Source organism: Nerophis ophidion, linkage group LG01, assembly GCF_033978795.1.
Source record: "Nerophis ophidion isolate RoL-2023_Sa linkage group LG01, RoL_Noph_v1.0, whole genome shotgun sequence".
Taxonomy (NCBI): domain Eukaryota; kingdom Metazoa; phylum Chordata; class Actinopteri; order Syngnathiformes; family Syngnathidae; genus Nerophis; species Nerophis ophidion.
The window spans coordinates 66,801,060-66,822,079 of NC_084611.1; positions in this window are offsets into that span (position 1 = coordinate 66,801,060).

Below are 21,020 nucleotides of genomic sequence, written 5' to 3' on the forward strand. Positions count from 1 at the left end.
TTCCCATGAATGCGTGGGTTCCCTCCGGGTACTCCGGCTTCCTCCCACTTCCAAAGACATGCACCTGGGGATAGGTTGATTGGCAACACTAAATTGGCCCTAGTGTGTGAATGTGAGTGTGAATGTTGTCTGTCTATCTGTGTTGGCCCTGCGATGAGGTGGCGACTTGTCCAGAGTGTACCCCGCCTTCCGCCCGATTGTAGCTGAGATAGACGCCAGCGCCCCCCGCGACCCCCAAAAAAAAGGGAATAAGCGGTAGAAAATGGATGGATGGATGGATATGGCATCAGGGGTTTCACGGTGGCGGAGGGGTTAGTGCGTCTGCCTCACAATACGAAGGTCCTGAGTAGTCAGGGTTCAATCCCGGGCTCGGGATCTTTCTGTGTGGAGTTTGCATGTCCTTCCCGTGAATGCGTGGGTTCCCTCCGGGTACTCCGGCTTCCTCCCACTTCCAAAGACATGCACCTGGGGATATGTTGATTGGCAACACTAAATTGGCCCGAGTGTGTGAATGTGAGTGTGAATGTTGTCTGTCTGTGTTGGCCCTGCGATGAGGTTGCGACTTGTCCAGGGTTTACCCCGCCTTCTGCCTGATTGTAGCTGAGATAGGCACCAGCGCCCCCTGTAACCCCAAATGGAATAAGCGGTAGAAAATGGGTGGATGGATGGATATGGCATCAGGTGCAGCACGGTGGAAGAGGGGTTAGAGCGTCTGCCTCATAATAAGAAGGTCCTGAGTAGTCCTTGGTTCAATCCCGTACTCGGGATCTTTCTGTGGGGAGTTTGCATGTTCTCCCCATGACTGTGTGGGTTCCCTCCGGGTATTCGGGTTTCCTGCCACCTCCAAAGACATGCACCTGGGGATAGGTTGATTGGCAACACTAAAAATCGGCCTTAGTGTGTGAACGTGAGTGTGGATGTTGTCCCTCTATGTGTGTTGGCCCTGTGATGAGGTGGTGACTTGTCCAGGGTGTACCCCTCCAGCGATCCCCCACGAAAATAGATAGGTGGATGGATAAGGCATCAGAGGGTTTGTCTTAAACTGGATTAGAAGTTATTTAACAAACAGGAAACAGTACGTGAAGCGAGGCGAACACACTTCTACAACGCAAAATGTATCTTGTGGTGTACCTCAGGGATCAATACTAGGACCAAAATTGTTCAATCTCTATATAAATGACATTTGTAAAGTTACAAAAGGTTTAAAGTTTGTATTATTTGATCATTTAGAACAATACATAATGTTGGATATAGAGAACATACAAACCCCTTATTTATTGAATCAAAAATACTGAAATTCCACGACATTGTGAATTTGCAAATAGTTAAAATTATACACAAAGCAAACTATAACCTGCTACCCAATAATATACAAAAATTATTTTCAACACAAGTGTAGAAATATAATCTTAGTACAACACTTAAGACCTTCAATACATCTGTATGTGGAATTAAATTATGGAATGGATTTAGAAAAAAAATCTGCACTAATATGATCCACTTCAAGACACTCTTCAAACTTAGTGTTTACAAAGTGCAAAGAAGAATAACCATGATAAACATTCTGAATTTATCTCATCCATCCATTCATTTTATAGATAGCCTTACTCATCTCACCATATGAAATATAATTTACTTTAACAAGTATTATGTATTTATTTATTGTTATTGTTATTATCGAGTATATTGTGAATAAATTGAGAACAGGAAGTGAACAAAAGTTTTAACAACTGCTATGTAAAGGAAAAGGGGTATGATTAAATAAGCTCTGCTTCTTCCTACTCCTTTTGGAATAGAGAAACTGGAAATTGTGTTGTATCAAGTTGTATGCATGCATGTTCAAAATAAACTCAAACTCAACTATATTGAATACTAAATGTGTAATGATTCCACAAGATTTTTCTGTATGCACACGGACGTCCATGCACTTTTGGCACGCGAACATTCAAGAGGTTTCCTTGGCTCCTTGTTAGTTTGCGCTGATTTTAGAAATAACGCACAGTTCACTTCACATGTAATATATTACCATGTTGCTGATTAAACGTGTTATAATTCCACAAGTGTTGGGTTTCAGCAGCAGAGGTGTGCATGTGTGCTTTAATCACAAAAAAAAAAAGAGGTTCATAAGGTTCCCAGGCCGTTTTAAAGATAATGTACATGTCTTTGTACGTCTACTACGGGGCTCAGCAACCCGTGGCTCTTCAGCCGCATGCGGCTCCTTGGTGACGCCCTAGTGGCTCCGTGGAGCATTTGTAAAATTGGATTGAAAATGGAAAAAATGGGAAAAATAATTACAAATCCTGTTTCCATATGAGTTGGGAAATTGTGTTAGATGTAAATATAAACGGAATGCAATGATTTGCAAATCCTTTTCATCCCATATTCGAAAGAATGCACTACAAAGATAAGATATTTGATGTTCAAACTCATTAACTTTCTTTTTATTTTGCAAAGAATAATTAACTTAGAATTGCATGGCTGCAACACGTGCCAAAATAGTTGGGAAAGGGCATGTTCACCACTGTGTCACATCACCTTTTCTTTTAACAACACTCAATAAACATTTGGGAACTGAGGAAACTAATTGTTGAAGCTTTGAAAGTGGAATTCTTTCCTATTCTTGTTTTATGTAGAGCTTCAGTCGTTCAACAGTCCGGGGTCTCCGCTGTCGTATTTTACGCTTCATAATGCGCCACACATTTTCGAGGGGAGACAGATCTGGACTGCAGGCGGGCCAGAAAAGTAACTGCACTCTTTTACTACAAAGCCACGCTGTTGTAACACGTGGCTTGGCATTGTATTGCTGAAATAAACAGGGGCGTCCATGATAACGTTGCTTGGATGACAACATATGTTGCTCCAAAACCTGTATGGACCATTCAGCATTAATGGTGCCTTCACAGATGTGTAAGTTACCCATGCCTTGGGCACTAATACACCCACATACCATCACAGATGCTGGCTTTCGAACTTTGCGCCTATAACAATCCGGAGGGTTAATTTCCTCTTTGTTCCGGAGGACACCATGTCCACAGTTTCCAAATAGAATCTGAAATGTGGACTGGACAGACCACAGAACACTTTTCCACTTTGCATCAGTCCATCATAGATGATCTCGGGCCCAGCGAAGCCGGCGGTGTTACTGGGTATTGTTGATAAATGGGTTTTGCTTTGCCTAGTAGAGTTTTAACCTGCACTTACAGATGTAGTGACCAACTGTAGTGACTGACAATGGTTTTTGGAAGTGTTCTTAAGCCCATGTGGTGATATCCTTTACACACTGATGTCGGTTTTTGATGCAGTACTACCTAAGGAATCAACGGTTCGTAATATAATCGCTTACGTGCAGTGATTTCTCCAGATTCTCTGAACCTTTTGATGATTTTACGGACCGTAGATGGAAAAATCCCTTAATTCCTTGCAATAGCTCGTTGAGAAATGTTGTTCTAAAGCTATTCAACAATTTGCTTACAAAGTGGTGACCCTCGCCCCATCCTTGTTTGTGAATTACTTAGTATTTCATGGAAGCTGCTTTTATATCCAATCATTGCACCCACCTGTTCTCAATTAGCCTGAACACCTGTGGGATGTTCCAAATAAGTGTTTGATGAGCATTCCTAAACTTTATCAGTATTTATTGCCACCTTTCCCAACTTCTTTGTCACATGTTGCTGGCATCAAAGTTAATGATTATTTGTAAACAAAAAAATGTTTATGAGTTTTAACATCAAATATGTTGTCTTTGTAGCATATTCAACTGAATATGGGTTGAAAATTATTTGCAAATCATTGTACTCCGTTTATATTTACATCTAACACAATTTCCCAACTCAAATGGAAACGGGGTTTGTAGTTTTAGTATGTTGTTTTTTTTTAGCACACACATGACACAAACCTTCCCAATTGTTAGAAAGTCCACTCTTTAATATGTTTTTGTTTATGCCTCACTGATGACAGTATTTGGTGAACATCGTTTTGTTCTACTAATTTCAGCGGTTCTTGAACTTACCATAGAGTTTACATTTTTCCACTCCTTCTTGGTCTCATTTTGTCCACCAAAAGTTTCATGCTGTGTGGGAAAGCACAAAGGTGAGCTTTGTTGATGTTATTGACTTGTTGGAGTGCTAATCCGGCATATTTGGTCAATGCATGACTGCAAGCTAATTAATGCTAACATGCTATTTAGGCTAGCTGTATGTACATATTGCATCTTTATGCCTCATGTGTAGGTATAATTGAGCTCATTTAATATCATTTTAGTATATTATTTAGTTTTGCATGTCTCATGACACATTATCTGTATGTAATATTGGCTGCATTTCATTTGTGTGCCATGTTGTTCCAGACCACAGCAAACATCACCTAGCTTGCCTAATATTGTTTTTTTTTGTTTGTTTGTTTTTTCTTGCCAAAAATTGTAATACATCTATTAATAGAAGACAGCCTGCCGTTTCCTTTAAGTTGAACACACATATCTATACCTTTGGCCATTAAAAGCCAGTAATTTCCAGAAGTTATCTCACCTTCTGAGTAGCCTCTGATTTACTAATGGTTTCTAATGTTGTAAAAATGTGTAGAATAAATATTACATTTCAACATTTCGTTCAACGAAGATTTGCTTCAGCCTGCGACACACAGTCATTTTGATAGTAGGCTATTATAGGTAATACAGAAACTTACGTCATGCGTTGCCTTCATTATAAGATTTATTTACGGCTTTTCATTTTTTGCGGCTCCAAACAGATTTGTTTTTTGTATTTTTGGTCCAATATGGCTCTTTCAACATTTTGGGTTGCAGACCCATGGTCTAGTATAACAAAATTAAAATTATAATAAAAGAGGTGTAATGCCACCAATGGCTACTATTCCAGGCTTCTGATTGCATGACAGCTGGTGTATGCGTTTGTGTGTAGAAAGAGACAGTTTTGAAACCCCACTTGTGTAGATGGACATCATTTCAACACCAGATATGAGTTTTTGAAAGTATCCGTGTTTGTGTGGACATGGCCTAAACTGTGTTATTTTGTAATAATGTTTGAAAATTGAGTGCTATAGGAATTAATAATTAAATGATTCCTACTTTGTGGAGAGTCATATATCGCCGACATGTCCGGTACCAATTACTAGCCATAAACAAGGGTTTATTTAACTAGAATAACGCAAAGCAATATATCGAAATAAATTAAAGTAATATGGGAGAACAAATATTGTATCCTTCTTTAAATCCCCTTTACTGCTCACTAGTGTTACCATAACTGAGTTACTGTGTAGAAATATGGGGAAACAACTACAAATGTGCGCTTCATTCACAAAAAAGTGTTGAAAACAAGATAAATTAGAATAATACATAATGTTGGGTATAGAGAACATACAAACCCTTTATTTATTAAATCACAATTATTGAAATTCAACAATTTGGTGCATTTGCAAACAGCTAAAATGATGTACAAAGCAAACTATAACCTGCTACCTGTCATGTCTTGTGATTATGTTTTTTTTAGTTATGTTCTGTTTTGCTTAAGACCCCATTGTTTCCTGTTTTTGCACTTCCTTGTTTGCTTTGTTTTCATGCCAACCCATTAGTTTTCACCTGTCCCCATGTAACGCACCTATTTTCAATCACCATAGTATTGTTTAAACCGGAAGTTGCCAGGAAGTCAGCCTGGCGACTTTACCTCTGATACACTCCATAGTTATGCTTCCTGCCAAGCCACGTAAGTTTTTATTTCTTCATGCCACAGTTATCGAGTTTTGTTTAATGTTCATAGTTTCTGCCTTTGTGCAAGTTTATGTTCATTGGCCAAGTCTTCGTACTTCCGCCTTGTGCGCGCCTTTTGTTCCTTTTTAAATAGCAATTACTAAATATGTCTTTACCTTCACGCCTTGCCCGCGCCAACTTTCCTTTGCCTTCCAGGAAAATAAACCCCATAGTCCACGCTTTGACACTACCCAAGAATGTACAACAATTCTTCTCACCAAAAGAGGAGATATATAACCTTACAAGAAAATCCAATTTAAGACATTTGTGTGCTTGCACAACACTTAAAACCTTTAGTATCTCAGTTTGTGGAATTAAATAATGGAATGGATTGACCAAAGAAATCAAACAAAGCACCAATATGATTCAGTTTAAGAGACTGTTCAAACTACAAGTGTTCACAAAGTACACAGAATAATTATGATAAACATCTTTAACCTTTTGTTTTTGTTTTTGTTTTTTTTGTTTGTTTTTAAAAACATTTTTATTGAGACAAAGATTATTTATGTATTTAATATGTGTTCACTTACTATGGTATATTATTTGTTTATTATTTATTTGTTCATTGTTATGTTACAGGGAACAAGGAATTAGGATAAAATTGCTATGGTATGAAAAGGGGTAGGATTAAATAAGCTCAGCTTCTTCCTACTCCTTTTCGGACGTGCTCTAATGAAACAACTGGAAATATTTGATGAATTACATTGTAATGTATTCATGTTCGAAATAAACTGTATCTGAAACTTCTGCTGCTGTTTGGTTGTGCTAAACACTAAAGATAATCAAAAGTTTGCAAGTAATGCAACAAGATAAGTATCAATCAATGTTTTTAATTATATAGCCCTAAATCACAAGTGTCTCAAAGAGCTGCACAAGGCACATTGACATCAGCGGTACAAAGCCCACATGTGGGCAAGGAAAAACTCACCCCAGTAGGGCGTCGATGTGAATCACTATGACAAACCTTGGAGAGGACCGCATATGTGGGCAACCCCCAACTCTAAGGGAGACCGAAAGCAATGGACGTCGAGTGGGTCTAACATAATAGTGAGAGTCCAGTCCATAGTGGATCAAACATAAGAGTGAGAGTCCGTTCCAGTGGATCTAATATAATAATGAGAGTCCAGTCCATGGTGCATCTAACATAATAGTGAGAGTCCAGTCCATAGTTGATCTAACATAATAATGAGAGTCCAGTCCATAGTGGATCTAACATACTAGTGAGAGTCCAGTCTATAGTGGATCCAACATAATAGTGAGAGTCCAGTCCATAGTGGATCTAACATAATAATGAGAGTCCAGTCCACAGTGGATCTAACATAATAGTAAGAGTCCAGTCCATAGTGGATCTAACACAATAATGAGAGTCCAGTCCATAGTAGATCTAACATAATAGTGAAAGTCCAGTCCATTGTGGATTTAACATAATAATGAGAGTCTAGTCAATAGTGGATCCAACTAAATAGTCAGAGTCCAGTCCATAGTGGGGCAAGCAGGACACCATCCCAAGTGAAGACAGGTCAGCAGTGCAGAGATGTCCCCAACCGATGCACAGGTGCGTGTTGTGGTACATACAGTCTCATCTTCCTCCGCTGTGGTTCCACCCAGAGGGCGCGCTGACAGCGCACCCGGACATGCCCCCGCGCTCATCAAGCGGACCGCGCCCACTCTCCGCTGCAGCTGGCCGCAGTCCACACCTGTGACTAATGGCGTGAGGCTGTATAAGAAGATCAGTGGACCAAGGATCAGCGCGGGAACTAAGTTCCAAGCAATCCAAGCAATCACCCTGCGTTATGCAAACCTGCTCTCCCTGTGCCCTGTACCTCTACGTGTTCTCAGTGTCTTCTCCCGTGTCCCCACAGAATCCTCCGTCGCCTGCAAGGTGAGCTGTGCGTCTCACTCTTTACCCTGGATCTCCCTCTGGATTCTGACTGCCTCCTTTTTACCTCGACTCCTCGCTCGTTTGACCTGAACCTTCTGCCTGCCCCACGGACTTCCACGTTCTCTTTCGTCAACACTTGGGTAAAACACACTTCAGTTAATTTACACACTTAGACTAACACCATACACTCTAGAGTTTTTGCCACGCTCCATTTACTTAGTATGTTTTCTGTTGATTGTTTATTACATATATACATTTATTAATATAGATAGATATATATATATATTAATAAATCTTTGGACATACTGCCACCTGGTGTCCGTTTGCCGTCACGTCCTCTGCATTACACAACAGTGCGCGGTCCACCTCGGGTCCTGACTCTGGACAGCCAGCACTTCATCCATGGCCACAGGACCTGTGTCCCCCCAGCTCCACAAGGGAGAGGGGGGCAGAGGTAAAGTATCCCACATTTATTTTTTGGAAAGTAAATTTGTACAGCAAATACGGGCATTTAGATAACAATATTACTTGCCAATGACACTTGAAAGGACAGGTTAATATATTCATTTTAGAACAAATGAAAGTAATATATTGTACTAGAATAGAATATATATAGTAGAATATATTTATATTACTCAAATATTTGTATCCCGGATCACCTGCTTGTTCCCTTGGACGTTCCTTTACTCTCGTCAACACGATGGTAACCCACACTTCAGTTAACCTACACACATAGCCTCACACCACATACACTTTTGAATCTATAGTTCACATTCCATTCCCTTAGTTCGTTTTCTATTGTTTGATTATTATAGATATGTGATTTAAAATATATATATTAAATCTCTATACACTACTGCCACCTGGTGTCCGTTTGCCGTCACGTCCTCTGCATTACACAACAGTAAGTTCCCGCCAAATTTTATAGTAGGACCTGACGGCACAGTTTTTTTTTTGTTTTATAGCCCCGCCCCCAGTGACTTTGGCTCCGCCGCAGTGACATTTTTTGTTTCCCTTCCTCCTTCCTTTTTGCCCCTCTCAGGATGTCTTTTTCTTTTTCATCCACCATGGACAATTTTTGTAGCCCTCAACAAGTGAAGTGAATTATATTTATATAGCGCTTTTTCTCTTGTGACTCAAAGCGCTTTACATAGTGAAACCCAATATCTAAGTTACATTCAAACCAGTGTGGGTGGCACTGGGAGCAGGTGGGTAAAGTGTCTTGCCCAAGGACACAACGGCAGTGACTAGGGTGGCGGAAGCGGGAATCGAACCTGCAACCCTCAAGTTGATGGCACGGCCGCTCTACCAACCGAGCTAAACCGCCCCCTTCAAGGGACTGTTTAATTGTGCAGTAGGGATCGAGGAATTTTCTCGTCGCCTGGACACCCTCTTCCCACCCTTTGGGACTGTTCCTCAGCCAGCAGTTAGCGTCTGGCATCCGCTTTCGGAGGGGGGGGATAGTACTGGTGGCTGTGCTGGTGTGGGGGCACAGCAGCACCCAGACAGGCTAACTCCTGCCAGACAAGTCCCACCTATCTTCCACTTTTCCCAGCCGCAGCCACCAGTCCCTTGGTTAGCGCCCGAAAAATCACCATCCCCACAGTTAGCCCCCGAGCTAGCGGCATTCCCCGAGCTAGTCTCCGAGCTAGCGGCAGTCCCCGAGCTAGCCTCCGAGCTAGCGGTAGTCCCTGAGCTAGCACCCGAGCTAGTGCCAGTCCCCAGGCTGAACCCGTCGTTTACACCAGCTCCCTGGCTGGCCCCTGTGTCTCCACCAGCTACCAGGCTGGCCTCGACCTCTGCCCCTCGGCCTGCAGCGCCGACTTCAGCACCTCGGCCAGCTCCTCAGCTGCCCTCCTTGTCTCCGTCGCCGATGACGTCTGCCGCTTCCACGCCGCCGATGACGTCTGCCGCTTCCACGCAGTGGGTGATCCCCGCCTATTCCTTTTACGCCTCAGACGACGTATTCTGCTGCTTCCATACCTCTGACGTCACTTCCTCGATTCTGGCGAGACGCACCATGGCGCCACTTGCGTCCGCCTCCCCGACGGCCAAGATGGTGGCCGTTCGTTGGTCGCCCGCTTCGCCAGCATCAGCGGCATTCTACTCGCCGACGCCACCAGACCTGTCCCCGGTGGATTCAGGGACACCTGGGCCGGCGACCCACCACCGGTTCGTCCCTCCACCCTCCCTTGACTTTTGTTCCTGTTTTTGGGGGGGGTTCGACTTCCAGGACATCTGGAATCTGTCCATAGGGGGGGATACTGTTGTGGTACATGCAGTCTCCATCTTCCTCCGCTGTGGTTCCACCCAGAGGGCGCACTGACAGCGCACCCGGACACGCCCCCGCGCTCATCAAGCGGACCGCGCCCACTCTCCGCTGCAGCTGGCCGCAGTCCACACCTGTGACTAATGGCGTGAGGCTGTATAAGAGGACCAGTGGACCAGTGGACCAAGGATCGGCGTGGGAACTAAGTTCCAAATGCGTACCGTAAGCAATCACCCTGCGTTATGCAAACCTGCTCTCCCTGTGCCCTGTACCTCTATGTGTTCTCAGTGTCTTCTCCGGTGTCCCCACAGAATCCTCCGTCGCCTGCAAGGTGAGCTGTGCGTCTCACTCTTTTCCCTGGATCTCCCTCTGAATTCTGACTGCCTGCTTTGTACCTCGACTCCTCGCTCGTTTGACCTGAACCTTCTGCCTGCCCCACGGACTTCCACGTTCTCTTTCGTCAACACTTGGGTAAAACACACTTCAGTTAATTTACACACTTAGACTAACACCATACACTCTAGAGTTTTTGCCACGCTCCATTTACTTAGTATGTTTTCTGTTGATTGTTTATTACATATATACATTTATTAATATAGATAGATATATATATATATTAATAAATCTTTGGACATACTGCCACCTGGTGTCCGTTTGCCGTCACGTCCTCTGCATTACACAACAGTGCGCGGTCCACCTCGGGTCCTGACTCTGGACAGCCAGCACTTCATCCATGGCCACAGGACCTGTGTCCCCCCAGCTCCACAAGGGAGAGGGGGGCAGAGGTAAAGTATCCCACATTTATTTTTTGGAAAGTAAATTTGTACAGCAAATACGGGCATTTAGATAACAATATTACTTGCCAATGACACTTGAAAGGACAGGTTAATATATTCATTTTAGAACAAATGAAAGTAATATATTGTACTAGAATAGAATATATATAGTAGAATATATTTATATTACTCAAATATTATATACATAATATATCTGAGATAGGCGCCAGCGCCCCCCGCGACCCCGAAAGGGAATAAGCGGTAGAAAATGGATGGATGGATGGATATATGAAAAATATTATTTATTATTGTTATCGTCTATTGTGAGCGAACTGTGGTGCTGAATTTCCCCCAGGGATCAATAAAGTACTTTCTATTCAATTCTAAAGAATAAATCAAAGTGGTGTACTAGATTAGATCAAAGTGATATACTGCATGAACCATTGAAGACCGAGCACTAGGAGTCATTCACTGGGGGGTTACCACAGCAACTCGATGCCAAATAGGACAAGCGGGCTCCCGGTGGATCACTGCAGCCCCCCACAAAGCACATTTAGCACATGCGACTCAAGCCGCCCACTGCAAAGGTTGGCACACACAACACTAATACGGTGACACACACACCAGAGTGTAGAAGCCACAGCCTCTGAAGAAAGACAAAAAGGGATAACTATGGACGATGGGGCAGAAACGCATACCATGAAATCTGGACAAAAAGGTTCCTCAGTGGTCGGCAGGAGAAAGGGCCAGGGCACATTGGGCAGGGCAAGAATCCAACAAAAGTTATCCTTTTTACTTCAGGGAGACTAGGAGATTAACATACAGGAGGTTAGGGAATTCAGGACAAAGGAGCGAAAACATACCAGGCCTGGTGAAGCAGGAGTACAGGAGACAAAAAACGGCGAGGCCAAGCTGACAGTGACGAGCCTAAATACAGGTGTGCTAATTGCGAGCAGGTGTGCCTCAAGGTCCGCCCCTCGCCGAGGACGAATCACTAAAAGCACAGGTGCAGACAAAGGAGATGGCAGGAAAACACTAAAAAAAACACAACAGTAACACCTGAATAAGTTTTTCAACATGTTTAAGTCGGGAGCCTTGTTAATCAATTCATGGTAAGTGTTGCTTAAAGTTACTGTATTGTGACTTTATTTTGTTGTGTTGTGGTGTTAAATTGTTTTGTAGGTCAAAGTTGTTGTGTTGTAGCTTTGTTGTTTTGTGGCGGTGTTTGCCTTTGCCCTGTTGGAGCTTAATGCTCTTGTGTTGTAATGTAAAGTTGCTGTGTTGTGGCGTTTGCTTGTATTGTGACCCTTCTAGGCCACTGTATTTTTTGGTACAAAATAACAATGAAAACAAAAAATGTAATCAACAAGAATAAAATAGTAATTAATGCAATCACACAGGATTTGGTTACAAACACAGCTTGCTCAGTAGACTTGCGGTTAGAGTGTCCGCCCTGAGATTGGTAGATAGTCAGTTCAAATCCCGGCCAAGTCATACCAAAGACTAAAGCAATTGGATCCATTGCCTCCCTGCTTGGAACTCAGCATTAAGGGTTGGAATTGGGGGTTAAATCACCAAAATGATTCCTGAGCGTGGGCACCGCTGCTACTCACTGCTCCCCTCACCTCCCAGGGGGTGGAACAAGGGGATGTGTCAAATGCAGAGAATCATTTTGTCACACCTAGTGTGTGTGTGATTATCAGTGGTACTTTAACTTAACCAACCTACACAGCAAAAAAAAACAATTTATCTTTATATTATATTTTAGTGATGGATAATATAATGATTAGATATATCCATATGCTATAGTTATGCTGTACAATTCCATTAAAAACTGTATTTCAATTGCGGTTTTCAATCAAATCATTACTGACCAGATGTTCTCACTAATTCTGGCTTACAATTCTTGGTCAAGCTTGATGTATTTAACAAACATTTTAATGTTCAATGCAAGGTTGTATCCAGATACAATTTTTTTACTTCTGAAACATTACCGTTAATTGACATGTGCGTATTCTGATATTACAGTAAACCGATTCAATGTCACACATACTTTTATTGTTATTAAGTGTGGAATTTTAGAAAAGGTTTGATCAAGTGAAAATAGTCAAATGGAGAACAATTATTATTAACCATCTGGAATGGACTTAATGCTGTCTTTAAGTTGAAGTGGAGTGGTTTTGCTTGTTCGGCAACACCTTGTGCCCATAGTAATTCATGAAGTTATATTCATCATGCAGAAACGAAGCATGTTTGTTGCTGGATAATTTCTAAAACGCCTCTGCCTCGGAGACTTTGTCGGTGTAAGTCATGGGTGTCAAACTCTGGCCCGCAGGCCAAATTTGCCCCGCCGTGTAATTTCATTTGGCCCTTGAGTTAATATCAAATTAAGAGTAGAGCTGGCCCGCCGGTATCATATAGCGGCGATGCCTCTGTAACACCGCATTCACCGCTGATACTCATACTTGCCAACCCTCACGATTTTCCCGGGAGACTCCCAAAGTTCAGTGCCCCTCCCGAAAATCTCCCGGGGCAACCATTCTTCCGAATCTCTCCCGATTTCCACCCGGACAACAATATTGAGGGCGTGCCTTAAAGGCACTGCCTTTAGCGTCCTCTACAGCCTGTCGTCACGTCCGCTTTTCCGCCATTCAAACAACGTGCCGGCCCAGTCACATAAAACATGCGGCTTTAACACACACAAGTGAATCCAACACATACTTGATCAACAGCCATAAGGGTCACACTGAGGGTGGCCGTATAAACAACTTTAACACTTTTAAAAATATGCGCCACACTGTGAAGCCACACCAAACAAGAATGACAAACACATTTCGGGAGAACATCCGCACTGTTGCACAAAATAAACACAACAGAAGAAATCCCCAGAAACCTTTGCAGCACTAACTCTTCCGGGACGCTAAAAAATACATCCCCGCTACCACCAAACCCCGCCCTCCCCAATTTTTATTTAAATTTTATTTGATATGCCATTGATATTTTTTAATCATTATAATTATAATTTAAAACTCAATTTTGCTTGTGACTATAAATCTATATAAGCCTTCCTTGTTTAATATTCAATGCAAAACTTGTTTGGGTCCCTATTAAAAGGTTAATTTGTTCAACATTGGCCCATGGCTTTGTTCAGTTTTAAATTTTGGCCCACTCTGTATTTGAGTTTGACACCCCTGGTGTAAGTAATAAGCAACCGTACTTATTTGATACTTCTCTAAAGTGACTTTAAATTGACAAATGTGCTGTTTAAGACTGCAATATTGTTCAAATATGCACACTTATGTAACGGTACAGTTGAGAAGGAGATGGCAGGGACGTCGCTTAGCTTGAAGCGTATTTATTATTACAAAGGAATGATGTGTGTAACTAATCCAAATATGTGTGGTGAGACTGTGTTAAGGGATTCTATGTTGAGTGTTACCGGGAGGTGTTGGATGTGCGTGTTGAGACAGGTGCGGAAGGGTCTGGAGCGTGGCGTCGTTGTCCGGAGGCAGGCGAAAGGTCGAGATCCGGGAAGGCAGCAGGGAGTCCAAGCGGGTTCCGGGGAGACGAGACACAACTCAAAACAAAGGAATGACGCGAAGCTGCAGGGTGACGACACAGGACAAGACACGGTGACCACAGAGGAGGGGAGACACAGAGAGCAAGAAAGCACATAGGCGAGGAGAGCTACGTTCTGGCACTGGAACACAGGACACGCTGCCTTAAGGAGGGAGTGGGGTCCTCATCAGCGTCAGGTGTGTTGATTCCCGAGTAAGTGAGAGGAACGCCCAAGGGGTGTGTCCAGCGGTGCGCACAGCTGAATGTGCGGCAGCAGGAGCTTGAGCAATAACAACTTATTACGAATGGCTAGCCCAGGGGTGCCACCACTTTTTCTGGAGGTGAGCTACTTTTCAATTGACCAAATCGAGGGGATCTACCTCATTCATATATATCATGTATATTTATTTATTTATGAAAGAGACATTTTTGTTAACAAGTTAAATGTGTTTAATGATAATACAAGCATGTGTAACACATATAGATGTCTTTCTTTCACGAAGACAAGAATATAAGTTGGTGTATTACCTGATTTTGATGACTTGCATTGATTGGAATCAGACAGTAGTGATGATAAGGCCCACATTTTCGAATGGAGGAGAAAAAAAGTCCTGCTTTCTGTACAATACCAAATGAAAGTGGTTGGTTTTTGGCATATTATTTATCCAGCTTCCATACACTTTACAAGAAAAACATTGGCAGCAAATTCCGTAGCTTGCTTGATTGACATTCACGGCACCCGAAGGTTCTGTGAGATGACGCTGGCTGCTGCAAGATCATTATCAAGAAAAAATGACCGAGAGGAATGCTAAAAACACTATTTATCTCAACAGACTCTCACGCCGTACCTTCCGTCAAAACTCTAAAGGCCGACTGCACATTTCCTATCTTTACAATAAAAGCCCTGCTTCATGCTGCCTGCGCTAACAAAATAAAGAGTCTCAGAAAGCTGGTGTGCACAAACGTTCACTTGAGCACGCCAGCTTTTCTACTTATCTAGTAGCTCGCGATCGACGTAATGGGCACCCCTGGGCTAGCCTGTGTGCCATTGTTTGCTTAGCTGTTGCGTAGCTCTTAGCTTCTAGTAGACTTGAGCATACCATGGTTTTATTAATAACCCGGAGGGACACGCGGTAAAAAATGGATGGATTGATGGATAGATATTATATAAACCTATACTTGTTTTTGCTGGTATCGGACCGATATCCAATATCATTATCGGATTGCTACGCCCTTAGTTTGGAATGGAATTAAACTCTATTGTCATTACCCTTTAAAAAGTACACAAAATGTGAGTTTGAGATCCATTTTATGCATCCTGGTTTGCAAAATGTCAAACTTCTCTCATATAATGTTTATATCCATTTAAGGGACATTTTACCAGCCGTTCAAAAAAAAAAGATTATCTGCATTCATATAATATTCCCACTTCTTGATATCGTTACATTTATGGATAACAACCAGCTCGGTTTCCATTTTATTTCTTATGTCCTCTTCCACAGGCCGCGACGGTTTATCTGGAGGAAGATGAAAAGATGACTTTGCTCATTGATATAAATACACGGACATGGAGAGAGGAATGAGATGAAGCTGTGTAGGAGGGAAGATATCCTTGGGGCAACAAAAGTTGTAGGAGAAACAGAAAGAGAGAAGGTGGAGAGATGATTTGTTTCAAGAGGAGAAAGAACTGAGAGGTGCAGGAACACCGAGGTGTGAAAATACAAGAACAAAAAGGACCGAGAGAGAGAGAAAGAAAACCTCGTGGTTCGGAGAATGCTTCATAATATGTCGTCTGCCATCTCTTCCACATTCAAACAGCAGCGTCACCATAGGATGTACGTGATGATGCATGCTTGTAGTTAATGATGCACATCCTGACAACCACAAAAGCTTATCTGAGGGTCGTTTAGTAGCTCAAATATCAACTTAACCTGCAAATGTGCTTTAATGTTCACACTTTTACACACTAATGACCCAAGTAACTTGTTTTTTGAGATATCAGTCGTCTCCCTGACAATTTTTGGTTAGAGTTGGCCACTAAAATTTCAGTTAGAAGCTACCTGCCCACCTCACAACTGGGTTTAAACCATCAATCAATCAATCAATGATTATTTATATAGCCCTAAATCACTAGTGTCTCAAAGGGCTGCACAAACCACAACAACATCCTCGGTCGAGCCCACAAAAGGGCAAGGAAAACTCACACCCAGTGGGACGTCGACCATGATGACTAGGAGAAACCTTGGAGAGGACCGCATATGTATTTAGTCAGCCACCGATTGTGCATGTTCTCCCATTTAAAATGATGAAAGAGGTCTGTCATTTTCATCATAGGTACACTTCAACTGTGAGAGACAGAATGTGAAAAAAAAATCAACAAATTCACATTGTAGGAATTTTAAAGAAATTATTTGTAAATTATGGTGGAAAATAAGTATTTGGTCAACCATTCACAGTGCTCAAAAAAGTTATATTTTGGTTTCATCTGACCACAGGACATTCTCCCAATCCTCTGTTGTATCATCCATGTATCCATTTTGGTATAAACTCAACTCGTCGTGTTTGGAGGAAGAAGAATACTGAGTTGCATCCCAAGAACACCATACCTACTGTGAAGCATGGGGGTGGAAACATCATGCTTTGAGGCTGTTTTTCTGCTATGAGGACTGTGGACAATTGATCCGTGTTAAGGAAAGAATGAATGGGGCCATGTATCGTGAGATTTTGAGCCAAAACCTCTTTCCATCAGTGATAGCTTTGAATCGTTGACCAAATACTTATTTTCCACCATAATTTACGAATAAATTCTTTAAAACTCCTACAATGTGAATTCCTGGATTTTTTTTTTCACATTCTGTCTCTCACAGTTGAAGTGTACCTGTGATGTAACATTATTCGGTATTAAGAAGGTGAGGTGGCGACTTGTCCAGGGTGTACCCCGCCTTCCGCCCGATTGTAGCTGAGATAGGCGCCAGCGCCCCCCGCGACCCCGAAAGGGAATAAGCGGTAGAAAATGGATCGATGGATGGTATTAAGAAGGGACTTTTATTTTGAAGGTGAGTTGCTCCTTCCTGTGGTTTCCGGTAGTCTGCGCGTGACAGTCTGACGCTTACTTGTTTACACACGACACGTATTTACGTGTTTCAGTGCTCAAAGTTTGTTGTTTCTTCCCACGAATTGCCTTGGAAACATTGTCTGTAAGTCTTGTGTCTGTTGTATGAGTAACATGAAGACGTGTGTGCGTGTAAATGTAAAAAAAATAGTACTGTGTGAAGATAGCGTGTTCTCATGTTTTAGCTTGTTGCTACTTAGCATGTAGCTTCTTTGCTCGCTAGCTCACTCCTCTAAAAGAGGGTGCAATGTGTGTGTCTCTCCTCTTCAGTATATAATATATATTATCCTGTGTTGTTTACAAACATTCCATATGTACATCTTTGTCACCGCCTGCTGCCATCTTGTGGTTTGTGTTCGGTTTGCAATTGCTGGTGCAGCAGACCTGGCTCTAGAGTTCCTGTGTTTCCCAGTGGGCGGAGTTGAGAGACGTGCACAGCTGTAGCCAATCTTCACAACACTATTTAAGCTGCACCGCAATAGATGAATGGCACTCGGCAATTCCACTCCGTTGACTGAAGACTCCTAGACTCCTTGCATGTTCACCTAAATGCCTCCTAAACTATTTCCTGTGCCATTCAGCTTGGAATGTACTTTTGTAGTTTACACGTCTTGCAACTTTGACCCTAGTTTCAGTTAGTTTATAGTTTAGGTTAGTCTTTTATTCACGGTTCTCTCTGTGTTCTCCTTTTTCGCACCGTCGCCTTTTGTTACGTGACAGTTTTGGATTATTGCTGTTATTCGCTACCTTTTGTTAAGTAAATAACTATTTACTCTCAATTCCATCTGCATCTTTGGGTTCCTCTTTTCCACCGTTAATTGAACTGTGACAGAATTGCCGAGTCACTATGGAACCCGCAGATGAGAATCAGATTCAGCTGGCCCTCAGGGCTCATGGTCAGCGCATAAGCGATCACAAGCAGGCTTTGTTAAACCTGACCACACTTGTGCAGGAGATGCATACAAGCATGCTTGCCCCTCACCCGCTTCCAGACTCTGAAGCTGCTCAACCGGCGGCTCCTTCTTACTCCATGCCCTCGACATCGGGTCCTCTTACCCGGGAGCCCAGCATACCACATCCGCCCAGGTATGAGGGGGACTTTGGACAATGCACTTTTTTTTATATCAATGCTCTTTAGTTTTTTCACAGCAGCCTCACACATACGCAACAGACTCTGCCCGTGTGGCATATAGATTAAGTTTACTGGCTGGAAGAGCAGCAAGCTGGGCTATGGAGATGTGTGAGAGTAAACCCGAACTTCGTTCCAGCTTACCCCTATTTTCCACTGAGTTGCGCAGCGTCTTTGATCACCCCGTGAGGGAACGAGAGGCAGGCAGCCGCCTCCTCGCTACACGACAGGGGTCCTCCTGGAGCGGACCACTCAATATCCTTTCGGATCCTGGCGGCGGAGAGTGGCTGGGGGGAGAGAGCTTTACGAGGGATATTCCTGGCTAGCCTTAGCCCCCGGATCCAAGACAAGCTGGCTGCCCGCGACGAGACCCAGACCCTCGAGGAGCTCATCTCACTCGCCATCCGATTAGACAACCGACTATAAGAGCGACACGCCCAGAGGGGGATGGATCCCCCGTCCACCAGATGGCAGTCATCTACCTGGTCCACACGATCAACACCCAAGCCTCGAGTTTCGTCACCTCCACCTTCTGACTGCAGTGCCCCGGAAGAGGGCCTAGAGGGGGCCATTCCTATGCAGCTGGGTGGCAGTCGCCTGTCGTCTGCGGAGAGGAGTTGTCGGCTGAGATTGCGGCTGTGCCTGTACTGCGGAGCTGCAGATCATGTCGTCGTTCGCTGCCCTGCGCGGCCTACTGGGGGCCGTTTCACGTCCACCCGAGACCTTCCGCAGGGAAGATTCCCTACTTTGCCGCCTGCACCTGTGGTGACGTCTGCATCTTCTACGGTGGGAAGACTTCAAGTGGAAGGTACTCTGTCATGGGTGGGGTTTCTTGTCCTATTAAGGCACTAATTGACTCAGGGGCTGATGAAAACATTATTGACAGTGGGCTTTAAATATTCCGTCTGTGTGTATTGAACGTATCAAGAATGTTAGCTCACTTGACGGGCGTCACCTGGCTAATATTACTCATCAAACACAACACATCCCTCCTTATTTCTGGTAATCACCGTGAGGAGGTTAATTTTCTGATAATTCCGTCTCGTTCAGCACCCGTAGTTCTTGGACTTCCATGGCTGCGACGTCACAGTCCCAGTATAGACTGGACCACACTTAAAATTACAAATTGGAGAGTTTTTTGTCATAGTCACTGTTTGCGCTCCGCTTCGTCCCCTATTCAACCTGTCACTCCTCCTAGTCCGCAACCCCTGGATCTGTCACTGATTCCTGAGGAGTATCATTCACTTAGTGAGATTTTTTGTAAAGACTGGGCCACATCATTACCTCCCCATCGCCCATATGACTGTGCCATTAACCTCCTTCCAGGGTCTACGCTACCTTCTTCACGGCTGTTCAATATCTCATGTCCCGAACAGCTTGCTATGGAGAAATATATCTCCTCTTCACTCGCCGCCGGACACATTCGTCCCTCTTCCGCTCCAGTGGCGGCAGGGTTCTTTTTTGGGGTTGCGACCTTGTATAGACTACCGAGCCTTAAATAAAAATACTGTTAAGAACAAATATCCACTTCCACTGCTAGATTCTGCATTTACTCCCCTGCATGGGGCGGTAATATTTACAAAATTAGACCAACGTAACGCGTATCACCTCTTGCGGATTCGCGAAGGCGATGAATGGAAAACTGCATTTAACACACCGCTTGGCCATTTCGAATATTGCGTCATGCCATTCGGCCTCACAAATGCTCCCGGGGTTTGTCAAAGTCTAATTAATGATGTACTCCGTGACATGTTAGGTCGTTTCGTATGTCATCTTGGATGACATACTTGTATTTTCACGCTCCATTGAATTACACCATCAGCATGTCCGTTTGGTTTTGCAGAGACTTTTGGAGAACCGTTTATTTGTCAAGGCCCAAAAGTGCACTTTTCGTTTTTGGGATTGATTGTTGAGAGGGAGCAGGTTAAGCCAGACCCTGCTAAAGTCCAAGCGGTTGTAGACTGGCCAACACCGTCCTCTAGGAAGCTGCTGCAGAGGTTTCTTGGGTTTGCTAATTTTTACCAGCGTTTTATAAGAAACTTCAGTAAAGTAGCTCAACCGTTAAATAAATTAATGTCCTCTAAGGTTCTTTTTGTGTGGTGTTCGAAGGCTGACCAGGCCTTTCGACATCTTAAATGCCTTTTTACCTCCGCTCCTGTGTTAATCCACCCTAATCCTGATCTCCCCTTTGTTGTCGAGGTGGACGCATCAGACACCGGGGTAGGGGCTGTTTTGTCCAAGCATTCCAGTGCCGATCAGAAATTGCACCCGTGCGCCTTCTTTTCCAAACGCCTATGCCCTGCAGAGAGGAACTATGATATCGGGAACCGAGAACTGCTGGCAGTGATCCTCGCCCTTCAAGAATGGAGGCACTGGCTGGAGGGGGCCAAACACCCTTATCTGTTCATCTACTGGTCTGTCTCCATTCCATGTGGTACATGGTTTTCAACCTCCCATCTTCTCCTCTCAAGAAGTCGAGTCCACTGTCCCCTCCGTGACTGCCTTTTTGCGGCGTGTGCACCGTGTGTGGCGTGAT